The following is a 6000-nucleotide window of genomic DNA, read 5'->3' as shown; positions in this document are numbered from 1 at the left end:
TCTCACTGAGCTTCCTCATCCAGGGCCTGCCTTTTCCTGGCCTTTCCTCTTCGCCCTGGCTTCCCTTTCTTTCTTCCCACTGACCAGCTCCTCTGAGGGGCCCTCTGGCACTGCTCAGACTCCTCACAAGGAGACAGCGGGGTCCCTGGGCAGGTGGGCTGGGCAGAGGCACCATCTCCCAGCTGCACAAAGGCCACACACAGACAGCCTGGCCAGATGGCTCTGGCCCTCCCACCCCCACCAGACCCAGCCACCTCCTTCCTCCTGCCCTCTACCAGGCTGGGCTGGCTGAGGTACCCTCTGGGCCTTGGTTTTCCTAGCTGCTCCCTGAGGGCCAGTCAGGGTTGACCACCTGCTGCCCTGGATGCTGTGTTGGGGCCAGTGGGGAGCTGTGGAGGCATCCTGGCCCCTCTGGCCTCATGATATCCGTCCCACACTGAGGAGTCACTGCAGCTGTGCTCGGGGACCCTGTCAGAGCCTCAACCCACCAGAGCCTCACTCTGTCCACCCTGAGGTCTCAGGATCTTGAGCCTTCCTGTGACTTCCCTCCTCGCCTGATCTGTTCCAGGTATGTCCTTCTAGGCGCCCTGCCATGCTCCTGGCCAGTGTGGGTCACAAGGCCGCCTCCTCATGGCTGGCCCTGAGCCTGGGCTGTGGAGCTTCTGGGCCTGTCTCCCATGGCCCCTACTCCACATGCCCCACTGTCTGAAACCATCCGTTCATCCTCTTCCCCTTTAATCTTATCCTCCAACGTGCGCAGACACAGACTCTCCGCTCAGAACTGTTGGGCCCCTGGATATCCCACCAGGCCTTGGGGGTCTCAGTCCCCGCATCCTCTCAGGGAGCAGCCTTCACGGGCAGACTCTAGGCCTTCCTCCTCCAGGTCATCCTCCCTGACCACCCTGGAAGGACAGGGTGCTCAAGGCCTGCATGGATCAGGGCTGCCCTGCGTGATCAGTGAGTCTGTGCCCAACGTAGCTCCAAGCCTGTCCCATGGGCCTCAGGCTTCCAAGTGGGCCCATGAGGGGAGGTCCAGGGCAGGGAGATGCCTGCAGGCTGACGCCAACTTCTTGGCCTCCCGAGAGTCCCTGTTGCCATAGTGAGCTCTTTGCTGATTCTTCTGGACCTGAAGAGGCTGGGATGTTTGGCCTCCCCAAGACTAAGTATTAAAGGCTGAGATAGGCCAGGAAGCTGGTTGTGAGCACCACACCCCGTGGTGGATGGTGGCACGGAGGAGCTCCACTGACCTCAACTCTGCTGACCTCACCTCAGCTGACCAGGCGCTGGAGTGGTTGTCCACAGGTTCTGGGTGCAGCTCCAGCCCTGGCCAGGCCAGTTTTGTATTTTGTGTGGTGTTTGGGGGTCTCAGTAACCCAGCAGTGGCTCTGGGACCACACAGAACTGGGTTGAATGTGGCCCTCGGAGCTACAACTCTGGGTCATGGGCTGCGGGTCTGTGTGGACCAGCACGTTCTGGGCCTCTGTGGGAGGGACGTCTTTGCAAGGGGCCTCTGGTTGGAGGTTCCTGACTACACCTTCCCGAGACCCTCCCGAGTCAGGGCTCAGACAGGCCATGCCATGCCATCCCAGCTCTGCCCTGGGCCTGCCCTCTCCAAGGTGCTGAAAAGGCCAGCAGGCGTCACTCAGATACAGATGGTGCCTGGTCCCGCTGCCCCTCTCTCCTGGGCTCTGCTCCACGGGGCTGGTGCTGCCTCCAAATTCCCAAGATTTGCTTACAAAGAGCAAGCAATGAGCATGCAGCGGGGAGTGGGCACAGCTTAGGCACAGACCAGGCCCTTTCTCGTGCTATCGTCACCTCCCTGAGCCTCAGTTTCCTCCTCTATCCGGGGGCAGGGGTTCCACCTGCCTGCTCAGATGCTGGAGAATGAGGGAGGTCAGGGTGAGGCTCCCAGCAGGGGGCTAAGAGGAGCCGGAAGAGTGAGAGTGGGACAGGGGCTGAGAGATGGGGAAGGGGTGGGGAGGAGCTGAGGGGGGAGAGCAGTCAGGCCGTGGCTCCCAGGTGCCTGGGTGGAGAGGCATGTTTGGTACTTGGGACAGCAGTAGGGGAATCTAGGGAGGGGTCCTTCTGCTGGCCCCTGGGCTCCCCCTGTTCTGGAGGCAAGGAACAGCCTCTGTCGTGTGTGTCTTGCTCTAGATTCTGGCTCTGTTTTATTCTCTCTAAATGTACAACCTAAGAAAGGAGCAGAAAGGGAAGCTGAGGCACAGTGAGCCCACATGTCTTTGGTGGGATCCTCCCCATGTACGCGTGCATATGTCTGAGCCACGCAGGGAGTGTGGCTAAGTGTGGGAGCAGACGGCTGGCCCAGCCTGGGTGTGTGGGTGAGTTGCTGGGTGAGTGTAGCCGGCCAATGGGAGCGTGCTGGCAGGGGGTGGAACATGCTGGGCCCTTGGCATGTGGCTGCATGTGCTCCTGGGTGGCTCCCAGCACCCGTCCCTGCGGGCTCCATGAGGATCTCCCATTATTCTGACATTTGTGCACCTCACGTACTGGCAAGAAGTAATTTACTTAGAAGAAATTAAAAGTTCATTTTAATTGAGCGCGCACTGCAGTATGCAAATGAGGACACATTAAGTACCGGGTACAGACAAAGCTGCAATCAGCACTTAACCCTCTGTGTGCTAGGGCCTCAGCTCTGCGGGGCCAGGCCTTGGCACCCCTCACTGTCTCCAAGCCAGAGGGGACCGGCCCAGCTTGAGCCCTTCCTGCACTCTCCAGATGTCAGCCCCGTGTGCAGTGCCCTGGGGTGATGTGGGCTCTGAGCCTAGGCTCCTGCCTGAGACCCAGGCTCCTTGCCAGCTGTGCGTGACCTGAGCATCACCAGCAGGGTCCCTGAGGCTGGAGGGTCCACACCCAGAGGGGAGAGGATGGACTCCCCACAATGAACCTTGCTGCGCCGGGCATCTCAGCACTCCTTCCTGGAAAGGGGCGGTGCTTTCTATGCCTCCTTCCATGCCCATGGTCTGCAGGGCACCAAGGCTGTATCTGGGGCCTGGTGTTCACCTGCTGGAGGAAGAGGCAGTGGCATTGCGACTCCCTGAGAGCAAGCATGTCATAGCCATTCTTGGCCTACTTGGAAGCAGAGATGGTGGGGCGCCAGGGTGGCGGTGCCTCTTCAGGCCAGTGGCCTCTGGGAGGCTGGGTCCTGGGCCCTCCACAGTGGCGCACCAACCCACCTGCTGCCGTTTACACCTGTGGCCCTGGGGGATCAGGTGGGTGCTGATCCAGGTCACGGAGAGGTTTCCAGAAGTAGAGCTGGCGTCTGGCCATCCCCCAGGCCATGCTCCATTTTGCGGCTACCTTAAGTGCTCAGGGGTCCCAGAGCCATATGACTCAGTGGGTACCTGGGCCACCTCCAGTGTGGAGGGAGAGATACCCGGGTCTCCCCAGTCCTGGCCATGGGGGCCGCTCCTGCCAGCACAGGAGAGAGGGAGGCTGGGAGGCCCACAGGGAGTCTACCCCAAGGACGGAAGCTCCTGGCCAGAGGCTGGAGGCTCATGGCTGGCCAGGTGGAAGCATCTGGTTCTGGCCAGGAGACTGTGGGAGCCTCATGGGGCCTCATGGGTCTCCTGTCCCGCCTATGGGTCGCCCACCCTGTCCAGCATCCCCATGATCTACACCTGCAGCCTGTGGCAACAGTGGACACATGGGCCCTGCTCACCTGCTGCTGCCTCCTCTGTCACCTGCCCTGGCCTCTCCTCGGTGTGCTGGATGGGACAGCAGGCCAAGCCCTCTCCAACTCAGCCTGGCCCACCCGGGACAGTGGGGGTGGGGCAGGTCCCCTTGTCTCCCTGGGGTGCTCAGTCCCTGGGCTGGAAGCAGCCCCCACTGGAACCCAGCTTGGCCCTGGTGGGTTTTTCCACCTGTCAGACTGGGGTTCTTGATGAGTGTGACAGAGTTGGTGTCAGAGAACAGCCGCTCAGACCCAGCCATAACACCCTAGACCCAGGCACAGGGCACCAGTGGCTTATCCAAGGCACAGGGGGAGCCAGTTCCTGCTGCCTCAGAGCCACTGCCCCGCTACAGGGTAGCTCCCATCCAATGGGCACCATCTCCATGGGCAACCGGGTGGCCTGACCACAATCCCATCCTCGTCCACACACTCGGGTCCCACAGTCCATGGCCTCTACCTGTGGCTCAGCTGCCATATCCTGGAGCTGGCTCCAGGCTCCCAGAGGAGCAGATGTGGGGGGGCGGGGCAGAGGTGGACCCCATGGGGCTCGGGGGGAACCAGGCTCAGGGTCCTCCCAGGAGGCTTGGCAGAGCAGGTACAGGGTGGGGCTTCTGTCTTCTCTGGGGCCGCCGAGACCCAGCTGATGGTCACTCCAGGGGTCCCGGCACTAGGGGTCTGGGTGTCCTCCGCAGGACCACCTGCTAGGGCCACACAGGGGTTCTCGGGTCTCTGCCCCACTCCAGAAGCCCTACAGCCCACCGAGGCCTCTTAGCTCCCAGCCTCGCCCCTTCCTCTGTGGGAGGAGCCTGGAGGATGTAGGGGGAGGAGGGTGACTCTGACTTGGGCAAGGGGGTGCACAGCACTGGGGCTTCTTCCCTGCCCTCCACCAGACTCAGGTGACTCTGACCCTCCTGCTGCACCTATTCCCAGGCGGGAGGGCAGCTGAGCCGGCCCCCAGGTTCTGGGGTGCCCTGAGCGTTCTCCAGAATGCCAGGCCTCCACAAGTCTATCAGAGTAACACCCTCTCCCTGGACCTGTGAGTTTCCACTGGATCTGTGTGGCTTTGGGCAAGTTACCCAGCCCCTCTGTGTCTCCTGTCTCCCATGCTGCCTGCACACATTTCCACCGGGTGTGGCTGAGCCCTTGGAAGGACCTTCCTTCTGCAGAGGCTCCTCAATGAGGGTCAGGAGCCTGGCCAGGGGGTGGGGGGGCTGAGGACGTGCCTGACTCCGATGCCCAGCTGGGACCAGGCGTGCATGGCGCCTGCTGCTGTCTGTGCCCCCTATTCAGTGGTGGTCTCTGGGGCCGGACCCCCATGATTGGGCCCTTTGCCCCTGCTCCTTCCTGACTGTGCCAGCCCCAGTCACCTGCTGGAGTGACTCAGCTCAGGGCCTCAATAGGCCCAGGCACAGCACACGGCCAGGGGCACAGTGGACAGCGGCACAGGGCGGCAGCATCCCTTCCAGGTCACAGGGCGGTCAGTGACCGAGTTGTGTCCTGGACCCAGATCCCCGTGTTGTCAGCCACAGTACGCTGCAGGGACAGGAGGGGTCAGCATGTGACTGGGGAGGTGTGCGGGCAAGGCAGGTGCAGACCCTGCACATCTGGCTGCCGTGAGGAAGCTCTGTGGAGCAGGACGCTTATGGCTCTAGGCCCGGGCCTCTCCAGGGCCTGCTGGCATCATGGGGACAGCGTTATTCCTGCACTGAAGGCTGTGTGGGCTCCTGGATGGCCTGCATGGGGTGTAGATTATCCAGGTGGACCTGGCAAGGATCGTGGAGCTCAGCACATGCAGGTGGCAAACAGACTCTGCCCACCTGCCAGTGCCCAACATACAGGGCTCCCTGGACTCCTGTGAGCCTGGAGTGGGTAATGTGGCAACCAGGATGGGTCCAGGCAGCTTATGATGTAGATGAGGAAACTGAGACTTAGAGGGAAAGTGGCCGACCTACAGTCACCGTGAGAGGCCCGTCTGGGCTCTGACCTGTGATACCCATCTCAGGTCTGTGTTTAGCCTGTGTCCCAAGCCTCCAGCATCCTGTGACACCTGCTCACAGCCCCCACTCACCATCCCCCAGCAACCACAGCCGCTACCCACCACCTCATGGCACCCACGGCCCTTTGCCCCCAGCAGAGCCCTTCCCTCATGAAGAAGATGGACTAGGCCCTACCAGCTGTTGTGCATGGCCCAGCATTTCTGCATTGACCTGTACAACATCCCTGCCGTCAGGGGTCAGGACAGTGGGCACTGCACCCAGCAATTTCTGTGGTGGGCAGAGCCTCACAGCGCCCCTTGTATTGGCCTTGTC

The sequence above is a fragment of the Carlito syrichta genome, unplaced genomic scaffold (assembly GCF_000164805.1).
Source record: "Carlito syrichta isolate Samal-C Ts95f unplaced genomic scaffold, Tarsius_syrichta-2.0.1 Scaffold287922, whole genome shotgun sequence".
NCBI lineage: Eukaryota > Metazoa > Chordata > Mammalia > Primates > Tarsiidae > Carlito > Carlito syrichta.
The sequence above is the reverse complement of the archived record's forward strand: the minus strand, read 5'-3'. Positions refer to the sequence as shown.